Below are 24328 nucleotides of genomic sequence, written 5' to 3' on the forward strand. Positions count from 1 at the left end.
TGTGACTCATCTATACCCAGAGATTCAGAGTGATGTTGTTAGGTTGTGACTCATCTATACCCAGAGAATCAGAGTGATGTTGTTAGGTTGTGACTCATCTATACCCAGAGAATCAGAGTGATGTCGTTAGGTTGTGACTCATATATACCCAGAGAATCAGAGTGATGTCGTTAGGTTGTGACTCATCTATACCCAGAGAATCAGAGTGATGTCGTTAGGTTCTGACTCATCTATACCCAGAGAATCAGAGTGATGTCGTTAGGTTGTGACTCATCTATACCCAGAGATTCAGAGTGATGTCGTTAGGTTCTGACTCATCTATACCCAGAGAATCAGAGTGATGTTGTTAGGTTGTGACTCATCTATACCCAAAGAATCAGAGTGATGTCGTTAGGTTGTGACTCATCTATACCCAGAGATTCAGAGTGATGTCGTTAGGTTGTGACTCATCTATACCCAGAGATTCAGAGTGATGTTGTTAGGTTGTGACTCATCTATACCCAGAGAATCAGAGTGATGTCGTTAGGTTCTGACTCATCTATACCCAGAGATTCAGAGTGATGTCGTTAGGTTCTGACTCATCTATACCCAGAGATTCAGAGTGATGTCGTTAGGTTCTGACTCATCTATACCCAGAGATTCAGAGTGATGTCGTTAGGTTGTGACTCATCTATACCCAGAGATTCAGAGTGATGTTGTTAGGTTGTGACTCATCTATACCCAGAGAATCAGAGTGATGTTGTTAGGTTGTGACTCATCTATACCCAGAGAATCAGAGTGATGTCGTTAGGTTGTGACTCATATATACCCAGAGAATCAGAGTGATGTCGTTAGGTTGTGACTCATCTATACCCAGAGAATCAGAGTGATGTCGTTAGGTTCTGACTCATCTATACTCAGAGAATCAGAGTGATGTCGTTAGGTTGTGACTCATCTATACCCAGAGATTCAGAGTGATGTCGTTAGGTTCTGACTCATCTATACCCAGAGATTCAGAGTGATGTCGTTAGGTTCTGACTCATCTATACCCAGAGAATCAGAGTGATGTTGTTAGGTTGTGACTCATCTATACCCAGAGAATCAGAGTGATGTCGTTAGGTTGTGACTCATCTATACCCAGAGATTCAGAGTGATGTCGTTAGGTTGTGACTCATCTATACCCAGAGATTCAGAGTGATGTTGTTAGGTTGTGACTCATCTATACCCAGAGAATCAGAGTGATGTCTTTAGGTTCTGACTCATCTATACCCAGAGATTCAGAGTGATGTCGTTAGGTTCTGACTCATCTATACCCAGAGAATCAGAGTGATGTCGTTAGGTTGTGACACAGCTTGTCATGCTGTGTTTATTGTACTGCTGAGTTTCTGTCATCTGACTGTTTTCTATGGGGATTAAGGTCTGTTTAATAATTATACTGAATTATGCCTTAAGAGGTCAAAAGTCAATTGTACATTTTGTTAAAGATTAACTATCAGACTGTAATGTAATACAGTGTGTGTGTTTATAGTCAGATTATGTCATGTGTATCTGAGAGAGGAGCTGTGAGATCTGTCTTTATCTCTCCTGTTCATATGATTTTCTCTCATTCACTTTTGTTTGTAATTTGAATGACCTTTCTGTTGAGGACATTTTATATAATCCTCTGATGATATATTATCAGCTGTTAATATATTGTTTATTATTATTGGTTTATATCTATTGAATCAATACATGGGTAGCCTACTCTGTATTTCCTATGCTAATCACTATCAAATGTGACCTGTTCTGATTTGAATAACATTCAGGCATTATATAACATGCATCATTTACTATAACTACAGTATGTACTGTAATGTATGCGTCTAATGTATATGCTGTTAGCCCAGTTACAATGTGACATGTAAAAACAAATACAACTTTAAGTATTAAATGTCAATATTATTTGTTAATCTCTGTATCAGATTAACTTGATTTGAATGAAACACATTTTTCCTCTCGTCAATAATAGGAGGACGTCTCTGATCAATAAAGATTAAGAATCAAAGAGAAGTGTAACTTTATTTAAATTCTCATTTTATTGGTAACACCTTAACACATGTCCTTAAGTTAGAGAAACACATGTAGCATGTTCAAGTACGGATCAATAACCAGAAGAATTAGAGAAATCTCGGATAAATATATTCTACAGAAGAAACCCAAACTGATACAAAGAGAACAAGTCAGGGAAAATATGTAGAGTCAACTGTAGAGAAATGATTGAATAAGGTTTTTAAACAGAGAGACGAGGAACATAGTTCAGTAAATACTACAGAGATAAACCCAGTGTTGTCAGTGGAGGGGGTCTAGTCACTGGACGGATGGAGGGGGTCTAGTCACTGGACGGATGGAGGGGGTCTAGTCACTGGACGGATGGAGGGGGGGGTTAGAGGAGTTTCATAAAGACCCTTCCTCTCTCTACCTCTGCAGTCCATACTAACACATGTTTATATCACATCATATTTATCAACTGATTAGTACACTGGAAGAAGCTTGAAGTCGCTTAAAAAGTTGGACATCAAAATGCAGTGAAAACACGTTTCCAATTCCACTAACATGATCACCTACTGATGTAGAATGTACACTGTATTTAGAAGTTTCAACGTTTCTAGTGTGTTCTTCCCTCTGACGTCTATTAGAGCTGATTGCTAACAGTTTGCTTAAAGGGTAGTAACTTCAGCAGCCACAGTGATTTACAACCTGAGACTAATCTGACCCCAGATCAGCTAGTTGTGCTTTATTACATGTGAAAGTGACCTCTAGTGGCTTAACAATGGAACATTCTTTATGCCTCCTGGTGAGAAAGTATAGAGTAATGTTCCTCTCAAAATAGGTTGAATTATAACTTCCACTTAGTCTCCCACTGACATCGATGCCTGATGCACTTTCTGCACTGGAGAAAAGTAAGCCATATTTAACATTCAGACCCATATAAAAACATGCTATAGAATCTTCATTACATGTTCATCATCACCATCACCTTCATCTTAATCGTCTACATCTTCATCATCACTGCCATCATCATCATCATCATCATCATCATCATCATCACCATCATTATAGCCTTATCATATTCATCTATCTTTGATATCTATCATCTCGAGACAATAGTTGTATGGTTTTTAAAAGCTAAGATGAATAGATAGAGGTTTAGTATTCCAACATTCAGTAGAAAATTAGAAAGAGAAGAAGAGAAAGGACAAACACCTAAACTAGTGTCGTCATGCAAAGAAATGCCAGCTAAGATACTAGTTAATAGTGGTTGTGTAATACTGTATACTTCTCCCTAAGATACTAGTTAATAGTGGTTCTGTAATACTGTATACTCCCCCTAAGATACTAGTTAATAGTGGTTGTGTAATACTGTATACTCCCCCTAAGATACTAGTTAATAGTGGTTCTGTAATACTGTATACTTCTCCCTAAGATACTAGTTAATAGTGGTTGTGTAATACTGTATACTCCCCCTAAGATACTAGTTAATAGTGGTTGTGTAATACTGTATAATCCCCCTAAGATACTAGTTAATAGTGGTTGTGTAATACTGTATAATCCCCCTAAGATACTAGTTAATAGTGGTTCTGTAATACTGTATACTTCTCCCTAAGATACTAGTTAATAGTGGTTCTGTAATACTGTATACTTCTCCCTAAGATACTAGTTAATAGTGGTTCTGTAATACTGTATACTTCTCCCTAAGATACTAGTTAATAGTGGTTCTGTAATACTGTATACTCCCCCCTAAGATACTAGTTAATAGTGGTTGTGTAATACTGTATACTCCCCCCTAAGATACTAGTTAATAGTGGTTGTGTAATACTGTATACTCCCCCCTAAGATACTAGTTAATAGTGGTTGTGTAATACTGTATACTCCCCCCTAAGATACTAGTTAATAGTGGTTGTGTAATACTGTATACTCCCCCCTAAGATACTAGTTAATAGTGGTTGTGTAATACTGTATACTCCCCCCTAAGATACTAGTTAATAGTGCTTGTGTAATACTGTATACTCCCCCCTAAGATACTAGTTAATAGTGCTTGTGTAATACTGTATACTCCCCCCTAAGATACTAGTTAATAGTGGTTGTGTAATACTGTATACTCCCCCCTAAGATACTAGTTAATAGTGCTTGTGTAATACTGTATACTCCCCCCTAAGATACTAGTTAATAGTGGTTGTGTAATACTGTATACTCCCCCCTAAGATACTAGTTAATAGTGGTTGTGTAATACTGTATACTCCCCCTAAGATACTAGTTAATAGTGGTTGTGTAATACTGTATACTCCCCCTAAGATACTAGTTAATAGTGGTTCTGTAATACTGTATACTCCCCTAAGATACTAGTTAATAGTGGTTGTGTAATACTGTATACTCCCCTAAGATACTAGTTAATAGTGGTTGTGTAATACTGTATACTCCCCCCTAAGATACTAGTTAATAGTGGTTGTGTAATACTGTATACTCCCCCCTAAGATACTAGTTAATAGTGGTTGTGTAATACTGTATACTCCCCCCTAAGATACTAGTTAATAGTGGTTGTGTAATTCTGTATACTCCCCCCTAAGATACTAGTTAATAGTGGTTGTGTAATACTGTATACTCCTCCCTAAGATACTAGTTAATAGTGGTTCTGTAATACTGTATACTCCCCCCTAAGATACTAGTTAATAGTGGTTGTGTAATGCTGTATACTCCCCCCTAAGATACTAGTTAATAGTGGTTGTGTAATACTGTATACTCCCCCCTAAGATACTAGTTAATAGTGGTTGTGTAATACTGTATACTCCCCCCTAAGATACTAGTTAATAGTGGTTCTGTAATACTGTATACTCCCCTCTAAGATACTAGTTAATAGTGGTTCTGTAATACTGTATACTCCCCCCTAAGATACTAGTTAATAGTGGTTGTGTAATACTGTATACTCCCCTCTAAGATACTAGTTAATAGTGGTTGTGTAATACTGTATACTCCCCCCTAAGATACTAGTTAATAGTGGTTGTGTAATACTGTATACTCCCCCCTTTTTTAATATGCTTCTTCTTTTTATATAGATTTTCAGTGCTAGTAAACACACAAAGAAGAACCCAACAGCACCTTTGTACATACTTCTTTCTCTTGTTTTTCTCGGAGGGGGGAGGAGGAGGGGTCACGTGTTTGGTTAGCTCGATCACTCAGGAACACTTCTCAGGACATTCAACTAGGGAACGTCCACTAAAATCATAAATCAACAGAGAGTAATCAAACATGAACCTGAGGGAGAAACTAAGTAAATGTACTTTAAAATATCCAACAAAATAAATAAATAAATAAAAACTTGAGGACTAACCAACCGGGTGACCGTCTGACTGTCCAATGTGATGGCTTCGCTAAAAAATTGCCTGCCCAAAAGCAACAAGACACCTAAGGCAGCCAATCACAGGCAGGCATAACGACTACGGTGGGACGGGGTCAGGAGAAAACCTCACACCTATTCGTTAAAGAGAAATAGTCCTGTGGCGATGTCTCTTCAGAGAGCGACACATCCTCACTGCTAAAGTACATGTGTGTATGAAGCTATCTATAGTGTATAAATCCATCTGTCCATCTCTGTTGGCCTTGGCACAAACATGGTGATTAGTAGGAACAGAAGTCAATATCACTAGATAGTAACAAGTCAATGAGGATGATATTACAAATGTGAAAATATAATATACATAAAAAGATCATTAAATCATAAGAAAAATAAGTCCTGGACTGAAAGAACCGCTGAAATAAAGCCTTCCTCTCCTAACCTGCCTCTCCCTCATCTGGAACACCAACAACAGGCGCTCTCCCTCATACACACACTCCTCTGCATACCCTGTCAGACCTCAGTCACAGATCTCCACTAAAATCAGCAGCAACTTCAGAGACCACAGGACAGATAGTCAAGGTGTATACAAAATAAACACACACATTCATCCACGTGATCTCATGGCTAAAACACCTTCCACCTGCAGATCGCAGAGGCCCACATCTCTCCAGTCCACACATACATACAATAGTCATCCAACAGCCTCTGCCTGTTACCTCTCCATTAAGGTCCCCTCCACATATTAAACAGGCATCAGTGAGGACAGCCCTGGGCACGGCTCCCTGCAGGACCTCAGTAGTGATGCAGTTTCCACTCTTGACACCTCGTCAAACACACCCCTCACAAAAACAAGTTGATTTCTTGAACATGATCTTGGGCTGAGTATAATATAATAGATAACATACAAGAAGCTTAAACAAAAACTGCCTATATCATTTTGTCACTTAATAGCCACAATAAAAACAGCCAAATATCGAAAAACATCATGCTTCCTTAAAAGATAGTTTCTCTATCTAGAAACTCTAGAAACCACTATCATTAAGAATTAGAATTATACAAATGATTTACTTAAATTGTGTAATAGTAGTAATAATAATGATTATAATAATAGATTTTGACTTAACTTTATATCATGTAATTTCTGTGTTACACAACACAGGTTTAGATGGGAACGAGGAAGAGGGGACATCATGAGACAAAATAGGAAGAATCAAACGCACACCGAGGACGAGAAAACACCCCAATACTCCCCTAACACACACACCCTCAATACACTCCCTGCCCAAATCGTAATACTGGGCGTGAGTGTGGCGAGGGGAGAGTTGGAGAGGTTGGGTTTGGGGGAGGGCTGACCGTGAGTTAACAGTGGGTTGGGGTTGCGGTGAGAAGAGGGTTGCTGTTGTTGGATGGTTGGTTGGTTGTTGAGATGGTGTTGTCAGTGGGTACAGTGGGTTGGGGTTGTTGGTTGGTTGGTTTTTGAGATGGTGTTGTCAGTGGGTACAGTGGGTTGGGGTTGTTGGTTGGTTATTGAGATGGTGTTGTCAGTGGGTACAGTGGGTTGGGGTTGTTGGTTGGTTGTTGAGATGGTGTTGTCAGTGGGTACAGTGGGTTGGGGTTGTTGGTTGGTTGGTTATTGAGATGGTGTTGTCAGTGGGTACAGTGGGTTGGGGTTGTTGGTTGGTTATTGAGATGGTGTTGTCAGTGGGTACAGTGGGTTGGGGTTGTTGGTTGGTTGTTGAGATGGTGTTGTCAGTGGGAACAGAGGGTTGGGGTTGTTGGTTGGTTGGTTGTTGAGATGGTGTTGTCAGTGGGTACAGTGGGTTGGGGTTGTTGGTTGGTTATTGAGATGGTGTTGTCAGTGGGTACAGTGGGTTGCTGTTGTTGGTTGGTTGGTTATTGAGATGGTGTTGTCAGTGGGTACAGTGGGTTGGGGTTGTTGGTTGGTTATTGAGATGGTGTTGTCAGTGGGTACAGTGGGTTGGGGTTGTTGGTTGGTTATTGAGATGGTGTTGTCAGTGGGTACAGTGGGTTGGGGTTGTTGGTTGGTTGTTGAGATGGTGTTGTCAGTGGGTACAGTGGGTTGGGGTTGTTGGTTGGTTGGTTATTGAGATGGTGTTGTCAGTGGGTACAGTGGGTTGGGGTTGTTGGTTGGTTATTGAGATGGTGTTGTCAGTGGGTACAGTGGGTTGGGGTTGTTGGTTGGTTGATTATTGAGATGGTGTTGTCAGTGGGTACAGTGGGTTGGGGTTGTTGGTTGGTTGGTTGTTGAGATGGTGTTGTCAGTGGGTACAGTGGGTTGGGGTTGTTGGTTGGTTATTGAGATGGTGTTGTCAGTGGGTACAGTGGGTTGCTGTTGTTGGTTGGTTGGTTGTTGAGATGGTGTTGTCAGTGGGTACAGTGGGTTGCTGTTGTTGGTTGGTTGGTTATTGAGATGGTGTTGTCAGTGGGTACAGTGGGTTGGGGTTGTTGGTTGGTTATTGAGATGGTGTTGTCAGTGGGTACAGTGGGTTGGGGTTGTTGGTTGGTTATTGAGATGGTGTTGTCAGTGGGTACAGTGGGTTGGGGTTGTTGGTTGTTGAGATGGTGTTGTCAGTGGGTACAGTGGGTTGGGGTTGTTGGTTGGTTGGTTATTGAGATGGTGTTGTCAGTGGGTACAGTGGGTTGGGGTTGTTGGTTGGTTGTTGAGATGGTGTTGTCAGTGGGTACAGTGGGTTGGGGTTGTTGGTTGGTTGTTGAGATGGTGTTGTCAGTGGGTACAGTGGGTTGGGGTTGTTGGTTGGTTGGTTATTGAGATGGTGTTGTCAGTGGGTACAGTGGGTTGGGGTTGTTGGTTGGTTATTGAGATGGTGTTGTCAGTGGGTACAGTGGGTTGGGGTTGTTGGTTGGTTGTTGAGATGGTGTTGTCAGTGGGTACAGTGGGTTGCTGTTGTTGGTTGGTTGTTGAGATGGTGTTGTCAGTGGGTACAGTGGGTTGGGGTTGTTGGTTGGTTGGTTGTTGAGATGGTGTTGTCAGTGGGTACAGTGGGTTGGGGTTGTTGGTTGGTTGGTTGTTGAGATGGTGTTGTCAGTGGGTACAGTGGGTTGGGGTTGTTGGTTGGTTATTGAGATGGTGTTGTCAGTGGGTACAGTGGGTTGGGGTTGTTGGTTGGTTATTGAGATGGTGTTGTCAGTGGGTACAGTGGGTTGCTGTTGTTGGTTGGTTGGTTGTTGAGATGGTGTTGTCAGTGGCAGACGGCGACAGACAAGGGGGCGGTCGTTGTAGAGAAGAGATGCATGCTGGGTATCCGGTGTGCGAGAGGTCTGGTGCTGCAGGATTACAGCCACCCAGCACTGGACATGTTCTCCGCCTCCCTCCCTCACTCCCTCTCTCTCTCTCCAGCAGAGCACTCTTGTCAGACATGGCTTTGGCATTCTCCTCCTAAAATACAGGACAAGACACTATTTAACAGGACTTTGAATACTTTCTGAAACAAGTTCTAAAGGGGCGAAGGGGGACTCAATACACTTTACTAAAATCGCATTGAAACTGTGTATAAATGATACTGGACCTACATTCATACAGTTTATTGACTGGGTCCAGCTCACTAATAATCACTACATTCATACAGTTTATTGACTGGGTCCAGCTCACTAATAATCACTACATTCATACAGTTGATTGACTGGGTCCAGCTCACTAATAATCACTACATTCATACAGTTTATTGACTGGGTCCAACTCACTAATAATCACTACATTCATACAGTTTATTGACTGGGTCCAGCTCACTAATAATGACTACATTCATACAGTTTATTGACTGGGTCCAGCTCACTAATAATCACTACATTCATACACTTTATTGACTGGGTCCAGCTCACTAATAATCACTACATTCATACAGTTTATTGACTGGGTCCAGCTCACTAATAATCACTACATTCATACAGTTTATTGACTGGGTCCAGCTCACTAATAATCACTACATTCATACAGTTTATTGACTGTGTCCAGCTCACTAATAATCACTACATTCATACACTTTATTGACTGGGTCCAGCTCACTAATAATCACTACATTCATACAGTTTATTGACTGGGTCCAGCTCACTAATAATCACTACATTCATACAGTTTATTGACTGTGTCCAGCTCACTAATAATCACTACATTCATGCAGTTTATTGACTGTGTCCAGCTCACTAATAATCACTACATTCATACAGTTTATTGACTGGGTCCAGCTCACTAATAATCACTACATTCATACAGTTTATTGACTGGGTCCAGCTCACTAATAATCACTACATTCATACAGTTTATTGACTGGGTCCAGCTCACTAATAATCACTACATTCATACAGTTTATTGACTGGGTCCAGCTCACTAATAATCACTACATTCATATAGTTTATTGACTGGGTCCAGCTCACTAATAATCACTACATTTATACAGTTTATTGACTGGGTCCAGCTCACTAATAATCACTACATTCATGCAGTTTATTGACTGGGTCCAGCTCACTAATAATCACTACATTCATACAGTTTATTGACTGGGTCCAGCTCACTAATAATCACTACATTCATACAGTTTATTGACTGGGTCCAGCTCACTAATAATCACTACATTCATACAGTTTATTGACTGGGTCCAGCTCACTAATAATGACTACATTCATACAGTTTATTGACTGGGTCCAGCTCACTAATAATCACTACATTCATACACTTTATTGACTGGGTCCAGCTCACTAATAATCACTACATTCATACAGTTTATTGACTGGGTCCAGCTCACTAATAATCACTACATTCATACAGTTTATTGACTGGGTCCAGCTCACTAATAATCACTACATTCATACAGTTTATTGACTGTGTCCAGCTCACTAATAATCACTACATTCATACACTTTATTGACTGGGTAAAAGCTCACTAATAATCACTACATTCATACAGTTTATTGACTGGGTCCAGCTCACTAATAATCACTACATTCATACAGTTTATTGACTGTGTCCAGCTCACTAATAATCACTACATTCATGCAGTTTATTGACTGTGTCCAGCTCACTAATAATCACTACATTCATACAGTTTATTGACTGGGTCCAGCTCACTAATAATCACTACATTCATACAGTTTATTGACTGGGTCCAGCTCACTAATAATCACTACATTCATACAGTTTATTGACTGGGTCCAGCTCACTAATAATCACTACATTCATACAGTTTATTGACTGGGTCCAGCTCACTAATAATCACTACATTCATACAGTTTATTGACTGGGTCCAGCTCACTAATAATCACTACATTCATATAGTTTATTGACTGGGTCCAGCTCACTAATAATCACTACATTTATACAGTTTATTGACTGGGTCCAGCTCACTAATAACCACTACATTCATGCAGTTTATTGACTGGGTCCAACTCACTAATAATCACTACATTCATACAGTTTATTGACTGGGTCCAGCTCACTAATAATCACTACATTCATACAGTTTATTGACTGGGTCCAGCTCACTAATAATCACTACATTCATACAGTTTATTGACTGGGTCCAGCTCACTAATAATCACTACATTCATACAGTTTATTGACTGGGTCCAGCTCACTAATAATCACTACATTCATACAGTTTATTGACTGGGTCCAACTCACTAATAATCACTACATTCATACAGTTTATTGACTGGGTCCAGCTCACTAATAATCACTACATTCATACAGTTTATTGACTGGGTCCAGCTCACTAATAATCACTACATTCATACACTTTATTGACTGGGTCCAGCTCACTAATAATCACTACATTCATGCAGTTTATTGACTGGGTCCAACTCACTAATAATCACTACATTCATACAGTTTATTGACTGGGTCCAGCTCACTAATAATCACTACATTCATACAGTTTATTGACTGGGTCCAACTCACTAATAATCACTACATTTATACAGTTTATTGACTGGGTCCAGCTCACTAATAATCACTACATTCATACACTTTATTGACTGTGTCCAGCTCACTAATAATCACTACATTCATACAGTTTATTGACTGGGTCCAGCTCACTAATAATCACTACATTCATACAGTTTATTGACTGGGTCCAGCTCACTAATAATCACTACATTCATACAGTTTATTGACTGGGTCCAGCTCACTAATAATCACTACATTCATACAGTTTATTGACTGGGTCCAACTCACTAATAATCACTACATTCATACAGTTTATTGACTGGGTCCAGCTCACTAATAATCACTACATTCATACAGTTTATTGACTGGGTCCAGCTCACTAATAATCACTACATTCATACACTTTATTGACTGGGTCCAGCTCACTAATAATCACTACATTCACACAGTTTATTGACTGGGTCCAGCTCACTAATAATCACTACATTCACACAGTTTATTGACTGGGTCCAGCTCACTAATAATCACTACATTCATACAGTTTATTGACTGGGTCCAGCTCACTAATAATCACTACATTCATACACTTTATTGACTGTGTCCAGCCCACTAATAATCACTACATTCATACAGTTTATTGACTGGGTCCAGCTCACTAATAATCACTACATTCATACAGTTTATTGACTGTGTCCAGCTCACTAATAATCACTACATTCATACAGTTTATTGACTGGGTCCAGCTCACTAATAATCACTACATTTATACAGTTTATTGACTGGGTCCAGCTCACTAATAATCACTACATTCACACAGTTTATTGACTGGGTCCAGCTCACTAATAATCACTACATTCATACAGTTTATTGACTGGGTCCAGCTCACTAATAATCACTACATTCATACAGTTTATTGACTGGGTCCAGCTCACTAATAATCACTACATTCATACAGTTTATTGACTGGGTCCAGCTCACTAATAATCACTACATTTATACAGTTTATTGACTGGGTCCAGCTCACTAATAATCACTACATTCACACAGTTTATTGACTGGGTCCAGCTCACTAATAATCACTACATTCATACAGTTTATTGACTGGGTCCAGCTCACTAATAATCACTACATTCATACAGTTTATTGACTGGGTCCAGCTCACTAATAATCACTACATTCATACAGTTTATTGACTGGGTCTAGCTCACTAATAATCACTACATTCATACAGTTTATTGATTGGGTCCAGCTCACTAATAATCACTACATTTATACAGTTTATTGACTGTGTCCAGCTCACTAATAATCACTACATTCATACAGTTTATTGACTGGGTCCAGCTCACTAATAATCACTACATTCATACAGTTTATTGACTGGGTCCAGCTCACTAATAATCACTACATTCATACAGTTTATTGACTGGGTCCAGCTCACTAATAATCACTACATTCATACAGTTTATTGACTGGGTCCAGCTCACTAATAATCACTACATTCATACAGTTTATTGACTGGGTCCAGCTCACTAATAATCACTACATTCATACAGTTTATTGACTGGGTCCAGCTCACTAATAATCACTACATTCATATAGTTTATTGACTGGGTCCAGCTCACTAATAATCACTACATTTATACAGTTTATTGACTGGGTCCAGCTCACTAATAACCACTACATTCATGCAGTTTATTGACTGGGTCCAACTCACTAATAATCACTACATTCATACAGTTTATTGACTGGGTCCAGCTCACTAATAATCACTACATTCATACAGTTTATTGACTGGGTCCAGCTCACTAATAATCACTACATTCATACAGTTTATTGACTGGGTCCAGCTCACTAATAATCACTACATTCATACAGTTTATTGACTGGGTCCAGCTCACTAATAATCACTACATTCATACAGTTTATTGACTGGGTCCAACTCACTAATAATCACTACATTCATACAGTTTATTGACTGGGTCCAGCTCACTAATAATCACTACATTCATACAGTTTATTGACTGGGTCCAGCTCACTAATAATCACTACATTCATACACTTTATTGACTGGGTCCAGCTCACTAATAATCACTACATTCATGCAGTTTATTGACTGGGTCCAACTCACTAATAATCACTACATTCATACAGTTTATTGACTGGGTCCAGCTCACTAATAATCACTACATTCATACAGTTTATTGACTGGGTCCAACTCACTAATAATCACTACATTTATACAGTTTATTGACTGGGTCCAGCTCACTAATAATCACTACATTCATACACTTTATTGACTGTGTCCAGCTCACTAATAATCACTACATTCATACAGTTTATTGACTGGGTCCAGCTCACTAATAATCACTACATTCATACAGTTTATTGACTGGGTCCAGCTCACTAATAATCACTACATTCATACAGTTTATTGACTGGGTCCAGCTCACTAATAATCACTACATTCATACAGTTTATTGACTGGGTCCAACTCACTAATAATCACTACATTCATACAGTTTATTGACTGGGTCCAGCTCACTAATAATCACTACATTCATACAGTTTATTGACTGGGTCCAGCTCACTAATAATCACTACATTCACACAGTTTATTGACTGGGTCCAGCTCACTAATAATCACTACATTCACACAGTTTATTGACTGGGTCCAGCTCACTAATAATCACTACATTCATACAGTTTATTGACTGGGTCCAGCTCACTAATAATCACTACATTCATACACTTTATTGACTGTGTCCAGCCCACTAATAATCACTACATTCATACAGTTTATTGACTGTGTCCAGCTCACTAATAATCACTACATTCATACAGTTTATTGACTGTGTCCAGCTCACTAATAATCACTACATTCATACAGTTTATTGACTGGGTCCAGCTCACTAATAATCACTACATTTATACAGTTTATTGACTGGGTCCAGCTCACTAATAATCACTACATTCACACAGTTTATTGACTGGGTCCAGCTCACTAATAATCACTACATTCATACAGTTTATTGACTGGGTCCAGCTCACTAATAATCACTACATTCATACAGTTTATTGACTGGGTCCAGCTCACTAATAATCACTACATTCATACAGTTTATTGACTGGGTCCAGCTCACTAATAATCACTACATTCATACAGTTTATTGACTGGGTCCAGCTCACTAATAATCACTACATTCATACAGTTTATTGACTGGGTCCAGCTCACTAATAATCACTACATTTATACAGTTTATTGACTGTGTCCAGCTCACTAATAATCACTACATTCATACAGTTTATTGACTGGGTCCAGCTCACTAATAATCACTACATTCATACAGTTTATTGACTGGGTCCAGCTCACTAATAATCACTACATTCATACAGTTTATTGACTGGGTCCAGCTCACTAATAATCACTACATTTATACAGTTTATTGACTGGGTCCAACTCACTAATAATCACTACATTCATACAGTTTATTGCCTGGGTCCAGCTCACTAATAATCACTACATTCATACAGTTTATTGACTGGGTCCAGCTCACTAATAATCACTACATTTATACAGTTTATTGACTGGGTCCAGGTCACTAATAATCACTACATTCAGTTTATTGACTGTGTCCAGCTCACTAATAATCACTACATTCATACAGTTTATTGACTGGGTCCAGCTCACTAATAATCACTACATTCATACAGTTTATTGACTGGGTCCAACTCACTAATAATCACTACATTCATACAGTTTATTGACTGGGTCCAGCTCACTAATAATCACTACATTCATACAGTTTATTGACTGGGTCCAACTCACTAATAATCACTACATTTATACAGTTTATTGACTGGGTCCAGGTCACTAATAATCACTACATTCATACAGTTTATTGACTGGGTCCAACTCACTAATAATCACTACATTCATACAGTTTATTGACTGTGTCCAGCTCACTAATAATCACTACATTCATACAGTTTATTGACTGGGTCCAGCTCACTAATAATCACTACATTCATACAGTTTATTGACTGGGTCCAGCTCACTAATAATCACTACATTCATACAGTTTATTGACTGGGTCCAGCTCACTAATAATCACTACATTAATACAGTTTATTGACTGGGTCCAGCTCACTAATAATCACTACATTCATACAGTTTATTGACTGTGTCCAGCTCACTAATAATCACTACATTCATACAGTTTATTGACTGGGTCCAGCTCACTAATAATCACTACATTCATACAGTTTATTGACTGTGTCCAGCTCACTAATAATCACTACATTCATACAGTTTATTGACTGGGTCCAGCTCACTAATAATCACTACATTCATACAGTTTATTGACTGGGTCCAGCTCACTAATAATCACTACATTCATACAGTTTATTGACTGTGTCCAGCTCACTAATAATCACTACATTCATACAGTTTATTGACTGGGTCCAGCTCACTAATAATCACTACATTCATACAGTTTATTGACTGGGTCCAGCTCACTAATAATCACTACATTCATACAGTTTATTGACTGGGTCCAACTCACTAATAATCACTACATTCATACAGTTTATTGACTGGGTCCAGCTCACTAATAATCACTACATTCATACAGTTTATTGACTGGGTCCAGCTCACTAATAATCACTACATTCATGCAGTTTATTGACTGTGTCCAGCTCACTAATAATCACTACATTCATGCAGTTTATTGACTGTGTCCAGCTCACTAATAATCACTACATTCATACAGTTTATTGACTGGGTCCAGCTCACTAATAATCACTACATTCATACAGTTTATTGACTGGGTCCAGCTCACTAATAATCACTACATTCATACAGTTTATTGACTGGGTCCAGCTCACTAATAATCACTACATTCATACAGTTTATTGACTGGGTCCAGCTCACTAATAATCACTACATTCATACAGTTTATTGACTGGGTCCAGCTCACTAATAATCACTACATTCATATAGTTTATTGACTGGGTCCAGCTCACTAATAATCACTACATTTATACAGTTTATTGACTGGGTCCAGCTCACTAATAACCACTACATTCATGCAGTTTATTGACTGGGTCCAACTCACTAATAATCACTACATTCATACAGTTTATTGACTGGGTCCAGCTCACTAATAATCACTACATTCATACAGTTTATTGACTGGGTCCAGCTCACTAATAATCACTACATTCATACAGTTTATTGACTGGGTCCAGCTCACTAATAATCACTACATTCATACAGTTTATTGACTGGGTCCAGCTCACTAATACTCACTACATTCATACAGTTTATTGACTGGGTCCAACTCACTAATAATCACTACATTCATACAGTTTATTGACTGGGTCCAGCTCACTAATAATCACTACATTCATACAGTTTATTGACTGGGTCCAGCTCACTAATAATCACTACATTCATACACTTTATTGACTGGGTCCAGCTCACTAATAATCACTACATTCATGCAGTTTATTGACTGGGTCCAACTCACTAATAATCACTACATTCATACAGTTTATTGACTGGGTCCAGCTCACTAATAATCACTACATTCATACAGTTTATTGACTGGGTCCAACTCACTAATAATCACTACATTTATACAGTTTATTGACTGGGTCCAGCTCACTAATAATCACTACATTCATACACTTTATTGACTGTGTCCAGCTCACTAATAATCACTACATTCATACAGTTTATTGACTGGGTCCAGCTCACTAATAATCACTACATTCATACAGTTTATTGACTGGGTCCAGCTCACTAATAATCACTACATTCATACAGTTTATTGACTGGGTCCAGCTCACTAATAATCACTACATTCATACAGTTTATTGACTGGGTCCAGCTCACTAATAATCACTACATTCATACACTTTATTGACTGGGTCCAGCTCACTAATAATCACTACATTCACACAGTTTATTGACTGGGTCCAGCTCACTAATAATCACTACATTCACACAGTTTATTGACTGGGTCCAGCTCACTAATAATCACTACATTCATACAGTTTATTGACTGGGTCCAGCTCACTAATAATCACTACATTCATACACTTTATTGACTGTGTCCAGCCCACTAATAATCACTACATTCATACAGTTTATTGACTGTGTCCAGCTCACTAATAATCACTACATTCATACAGTTTATTGACTGTGTCCAGCTCACTAATAATCACTACATTCATACAGTTTATTGACTGGGTCCAGCTCACTAATAATCACTACATTTATACAGTTTATTGACTGGGTCCAGCTCACTAATAATCACTACATTCACACAGTTTATTGACTGGGTCCAGCTCACTAATAATCACTACATTCATACAGTTTATTGACTGGGTCCAGCTCACTAATAATCACTACATTCATACAGTTTATTGACTGGGTCCAGCTCACTAATAATCACTACATTCATACAGTTTATTGACTGGGTCCAGCTCACTAATAATCACTACATTCATACAGTTTATTGACTGGGTCCAGCTCACTAATAATCACTACATTCATACAGTTTATTGACTGGGTCCAGCTCACTAATAATCACTACATTTATACAGTTTATTGACTGTGTCCAGCTCACTAATAATCACTACATTCATACAGTTTATTGACTGGGTCCAGCTCACTAATAATCACTACATTCATACAGTTTATTGACTGGGTCCAGCTCACTAATAATCACTACATTCATACAGTTTATTGACTGGGTCCAGCTCACTAATAATCACTACATTTATACAGTTTATTGACTGGGTCCAACTCACTAATAATCACTACATTCATACAGTTTATTGCCTGGGTCCAGCTCACTAATAATCACTACATTCATACAGTTTATTGACTGGGTCCAGCTCACTAATAATCACTACATTCATACAGTTTATTGACTGGGTCCAGCTCACTAATAATCACTACATTCATACAGTTTATTGACTGGGTCCAACTCACTAATAATCACTACATTCATACAGTTTATTGACTGGGTCCAGCTCACTAATAATCACTACATTCATACAGTTTATTGACTGGGTCCAACTCACTAATAATCACTACATTTATACAGTTTATTGACTGGGTCCAGGTCACTAATAATCACTACATTCATACAGTTTATTGACTGGGTCCAACTCACTAATAATCACTACATTCATACAGTTTATTGACTGTGTCCAGCTCACTAATAATCACTACATTCATACAGTTTATTGACTGGGTCCAGCTCACTAATAATCACTACATTCATACAGTTTATTGACTGGGTCCAGCTCACTAATAATCACTACATTCATACAGTTTATTGACTGGGTCCAGCTCACTAATAATCACTACATTAATACAGTTTATTGACTGGGTCCAGCTCACTAATAATCACTACATTCATACAGTTTATTGACTGTGTCCAGCTCACTAATAATCACTACATTCATACAGTTTATTGACTGGGTCCAGCTCACTAATAATCACTACATTCATACAGTTTATTGACTGTGTCCAGCTCACTAATAATCACTACATTCATACAGTTTATTGACTGGGTCCAGCTCCCTAATAATCACTACATTCATACAGTTTATTGACTGGGTCCAGCTCACTAATAATCACTACATTCATACAGTTTATTGACTGTGTCCAGCTCACTAATAATCACTACATTCATACAGTTTATTGACTGGGTCCAGCTCACTAATAATCACTACATTCATACAGTTTATTGACTGGGTCCAGCTCACTAATAATCACTACATTCATACAGTTTATTGACTGGGTCCAACTCACTAATAATCACTACATTCATACAGTTTATTGACTGGGTCCAGCTCACTAATAATCACTACATTCATACAGTTTATTGACTGGGTCCAGCTCACTAATAATCACTACATTCATGCAGTTTATTGACTGTGTCCAGCTCACTAATAATCACTACATTCATGCAGTTTATTGACTGTGTCCAGCTCACTAATAATCACTACATTCATACAGTTTATTGACTGGGTCCAGCTCACTAATAATCACTACATTCATACAGTTTATTGACTGGGTCCAGCTCACTAATAATCACTACATTCATACAGTTTATTGACTGGGTCCAGCTCACTAATAATCACTACATTCATACAGTTTATTGACTGGGTCCAGCTCACTAATAATCACTACATTCATACAGTTTATTGACTGGGTCCAGCTCACTAATAATCACTACATTCATACAGTTTATTGACTGGGTCCAGCTCACTAATAATCACTACATTCATACAGTTTATTGACTGGGTCCAGCTCACTAATACTCACTACATTCATACAGTTTATTGACTGGGTCCAACTCACTAATAATCACTACATTCATACAGTTTATTGACTGGGTCCAGCTCACTAATAATCACTACATTCATACAGTTTATTGACTGGGTCCAGCTCACTAATAATCACTACATTCATACACTTTATTGACTGGGTCCAGCTCACTAATAATCACTACATTCATGCAGTTTATTGACTGGGTCCAACTCACTAATAATCACTACATTCATACAGTTTATTGACTGGGTCCAGCTCACTAATAATCACTACATTCATACAGTTTATTGACTGGGTCCAACTCACTAATAATCACTACATTTATACAGTTTATTGACTGGGTCCAGCTCACTAATAATCACTACATTCATACACTTTATTGACTGTGTCCAGCTCACTAATAATCACTACATTCATACAGTTTATTGACTGGGTCCAGCTCACTAATAATCACTACATTCATACAGTTTATTGACTGGGTCCAGCTCACTAATAATCACTACATTCATACAGTTTATTGACTGGGTCCAGCTCACTAATAATCACTACATTCATACAGTTTATTGACTGGGTCCAACTCACTAATAATCACTACATTCATACAGTTTATTGACTGGGTCCAGCTCACTAATAATCACTACATTCATACAGTTTATTGACTGGGTCCAGCTCACTAATAATCACTACATTCATACACTTTATTGACTGGGTCCAGCTCACTAATAATCACTACATTCACACAGTTTATTGACTGGGTCCAGCTCACTAATAATCACTACATTCACACAGTTTATTGACTGGGTCCAGCTCACTAATAATCACTACATTCATACAGTTTATTGACTGTGTCCAGCTCACTAATAATCACTACATTCATACAGTTTATTGACTGTGTCCAGCTCACTAATAATCACTACATTCATACAGTTTATTGACTGGGTCCAGCTCACTAATAATCACTACATTTATACAGTTTATTGACTGGGTCCAGCTCACTAATAATCACTACATTCACACAGTTTATTGACTGGGTCCAGCTCACTAATAATCACTACATTCATACAGTTTATTGACTGGGTCCAGCTCACTAATAATCACTACATTCATACAGTTTATTGACTGGGTCCAGCTCACTAATAATCACTACATTCATACAGTTTATTGACTGGGTCCAGCTCACTAATAATCACTACATTCATACAGTTTATTGACTGGGTCCAGCTCACTAATAATCACTACATTCATACAGTTTATTGACTGGGTCCAGCTCACTAATAATCACTACATTTATACAGTTTATTGACTGTGTCCAGCTCACTAATAATCACTACATTCATACAGTTTATTGACTGGGTCCAGCTCACTAATAATCACTACATTCATACAGTTTATTGACTGGGTCCAGCTCACTAATAATCACTACATTCATACAGTTTATTGACTGGGTCCAGCTCACTAATAATCACTACATTTATACAGTTTATTGACTGGGTCCAACTCACTAATACTCACTACATTCATACAGTTTATTGCCTGGGTCCAGCTCACTAATAATCACTACATTCATACAGTTTATTGACTGGGTCCAGCTCACTAATAATCACTACATTTATACAGTTTATTGACTGGGTCCAGGTCACTAATAATCACTACATTCAGTTTATTGACTGTGTCCAGCTCACTAATAATCACTACATTCATACAGTTTATTGACTGGGTCCAGCTCACTAATAATCACTACATTCATACAGTTTATTGACTGGGTCCAACTCACTAATAATCACTACATTCATACAGTTTATTGACTGGGTCCAGCTCACTAATAATCACTACATTCATACAGTTTATTGACTGGGTCCAACTCACTAATAATCACTACATTTATACAGTTTATTGACTGGGTCCAGGTCACTAATAATCACTACATTCATACAGTTTATTGACTGGGTCCAACTCACTAATAATCACTACATTCATACAGTTTATTGACTGTGTCCAGCTCACTAATAATCACTACATTCATACAGTTTATTGACTGGGTCCAGCTCACTAATAATCACTACATTCATACAGTTTATTGACTGGGTCCAGCTCACTAATAATCACTACATTCATACAGTTTATTGACTGGGTCCAGCTCACTAATAATCACTACATTAATACAGTTTATTGACTGGGTCCAGCTCACTAATAATCACTACATTCATACAGTTTATTGACTGTGTCCAGCTCACTAATAATCACTACATTCATACAGTTTATTGACTGGGTCCAGCTCACTAATAATCACTACATTCATACAGTTTATTGACTGTGTCCAGCTCACTAATAATCACTACATTCATACAGTTTATTGACTGGGTCCAGCTCACTAATAATCACTACATTCATACAGTTTATTGACTGGGTCCAGCTCACTAATAATCACTACATTCATACAGTTTATTGACTGTGTCCAGCTCACTAATAATCACTACATTCATACAGTTTATTGACTGTGTCCAGCTCACTAATAATCACTACATTCATACAGTTTATTGACTGGGTCCAGCTCACTAATAATCACTACATTCATACAGTTTATTGACTGGGTCCAGCTCACTAATAATCACTACATTCATACAGTTTATTGACTGTGTCCAGCTCACTAATAATCACTACATTCATACAGTTTATTGACTGGGTCCAGCTCACTAATAATCACTACATTCATACAGTTTATTGACTGGGTCCAGCTCACTAATAATCACTACATTCATACAGTTTATTGACTGGGTCCAGCTCACTAATAATCACTACATTTATACAGTTTATTGACTGGGTCCAACTCACTAATAATCACTACATTCATACAGTTTATTGACTGGGTCCAGCTCACTAATAATCACTACATTCATACAGTTTATTGACTGGGTCCAGCTCACTAATAATCACTACATTCATACAGTTTATTGACTGTGTCCAGCTCACTAATAATCACTACATTCATACAGTTTATTGACTGGGTCCAGCTCACTAATAATCACTACATTCATACAGTTTATTGACTGGGTCCAGCTCACTAATAATCACTACATTCATACAGTTTATTGACTGTGTCCAGCTCACTAATAATCACTACATTCATACAGTTTATTGACTGGGTCCAGCTCACTAATAATCACTACATTCATACAGTTTATTGACTGGGTCCAGCTCACTAATAATCACTACATTCATACAGTTTATTGACTGTGTCCAGCTCACTAATAATCACTACATTCATACAGTTTATTGACTGGGTCCAGCTCACTAATAATCACTACATTCATACAGTTTATTGACTGGGTCCAGCTCACTAATAATCACTACATTCATACAGTTTATTGACTGGGTCCAGCTCACTAATAATCACTACATTTATACAGTTTATTGACTGTGTCCAGCTCACTAATAATCACTACATTCATACAGTTTATTGACTGGGTCCAGCTCACTAATAATCACTACATTCATACAGTTTATTGACTGGGTCCAGCTCACTAATAATCACTACATTCATACAGTTTATTGACTGGGTCCAGCTCACTAATAATCACTACATTTATACAGTTTATTGACTGGGTCCAGCTCACTAATAATCACTACATTCATACAGTTTATTGACTGGGTCCAGCTCACTAATAATCACTACATTTATACAGTTTATTGACTGGGTCCAGCTCACTAATAATCACTACATTCATACAGTTTATTGACTGGGTCCAGCTCACTAATAATCACTACATTCATACACTTTATTGACTGGGTCCAGCTCACTAATAATCACTACATTCATACAGTTTATTGACTGGGTCCAGCTCACTAATAATCACTACATTCATACAGTTTATTGACTGGGTCCAGCTCACTAATAATCACTACATTCATACAGTTTATTGACTGTGTCCAGCTCACTAATAATCACTACATTCATACAGTTTATTGACTGTGTCCAGCTCACTAATAATCACTACATTCATACAGTTTATTGACTGTGTCCAGCTCACTAATAATCACTACATTTATACAGTTTATTGACTGTGTCCAGCTCACTAATAATCACTACATTCATACAGTTTATTGACTGGGTCCAGCTCACTAATAATCACTACATTCATACAGTTTATTGACTGGGTCCAGCTCACTAATAATCACTACATTCATACAGTTTATTGACTGGGTCCAGCTCACTAATAATCACTACATTTATACAGTTTATTGACTGGGTCCAGCTCACTAATAATCACTACATTCATACAGTTTATTGACTGGGTCCAGCTCACTAATAATCACTACATTTATACAGTTTATTGACTGGGTCCAGCTCACTAATAATCACTACATTCATACAGTTTATTGACTGGGTCCAGCTCACTAATAATCACTACATTCATACACTTTATTGACTGGGTCCAGCTCACTAATAATCACTACATTCATACAGTTTATTGACTGGGTCCAGCTCACTAATAATCACTACATTCATATAGTTTATTGACTGGGTCCAGCTCACTAATAATCACTACATTTATACAGTTTATTGACTGGGTCCAGCTCACTAATAATCACTACATTCATACAGTTTATTGACTGGGTCCAGCTCACTAATAATCACTACATTCATACAGTTTATTGACTGTCCAGCTCACTAATAATCACTACATTCATACAGTTTATTGACTGTGTC

General features: G+C 38.1%; 1 protein-coding gene across 25 annotated transcripts in view; it reads right to left on the reverse strand.

The window, feature by feature from the left end:
- Positions 1 to 7209: 7209 nt before the first annotated feature.
- The window catches only part of LOC118380890 (calcium/calmodulin-dependent protein kinase type II subunit beta-like), a 181478-nt gene continuing 164359 nt past the window's right edge, over positions 7210 to 24328 (reverse strand). For all 25 annotated transcript variants that reach the window (XM_052479248.1, XM_052479245.1, XM_052479249.1 and 22 more), the window contains one exon: positions 7210 to 8768. The gene's annotated coding sequence lies outside the window, so the exon portion shown is untranslated. The remainder of the gene's footprint in view (positions 8769 to 24328) is intronic.

This window comes from Oncorhynchus keta, chromosome 25 (genome assembly GCF_023373465.1).
Source record: "Oncorhynchus keta strain PuntledgeMale-10-30-2019 chromosome 25, Oket_V2, whole genome shotgun sequence".
Lineage (NCBI taxonomy): Eukaryota > Metazoa > Chordata > Actinopteri > Salmoniformes > Salmonidae > Oncorhynchus > Oncorhynchus keta.